Source organism: Penaeus monodon, chromosome 31 (genome assembly GCF_015228065.2).
Source record: "Penaeus monodon isolate SGIC_2016 chromosome 31, NSTDA_Pmon_1, whole genome shotgun sequence".
NCBI lineage: Eukaryota > Metazoa > Arthropoda > Malacostraca > Decapoda > Penaeidae > Penaeus > Penaeus monodon.
The window spans coordinates 20,395,668-20,396,166 of NC_051416.1; positions in this window are offsets into that span (position 1 = coordinate 20,395,668).

Below are 499 nucleotides of genomic sequence, written 5' to 3' on the forward strand. Positions count from 1 at the left end.
CCTAAACACAAAGAAATAAGCTATTTAATCACCTCCGTGTGTTTTCATCCCTGCCCATCTCGCACTTCTTTTGATGTCATTTCGGTATTATGAAAACCATCAATATTGTCCCATTAATGCAAACTGCAACCCTAACCGTCATATTAAGAGACATACGAACAATATCATGAATGGGTTGCATTCACCCTACTCTGCAAACTATTAAACTTTTTAAACTATCAACCTGTACTATTCAGAGCGCCTACTATATGAAGGGAATATGCAGATTAAAATTCTATGCCTCTCACTTTTTGACATTTGCCAATATATGTGCCAAGGATTGACTGACAAGGAAACAACAGTTTATGATCGATGTCAATATATTGCAAAAATGACTGTCCGCTTGATTTCAATAAGCACAATTTCATTACTTATTTTATATATATTTTATACAGGTTTTTATATAGGTTTACAAGGCACAGAAGCACACACTCGGATAAATCTCCAACGCTGTATAAAT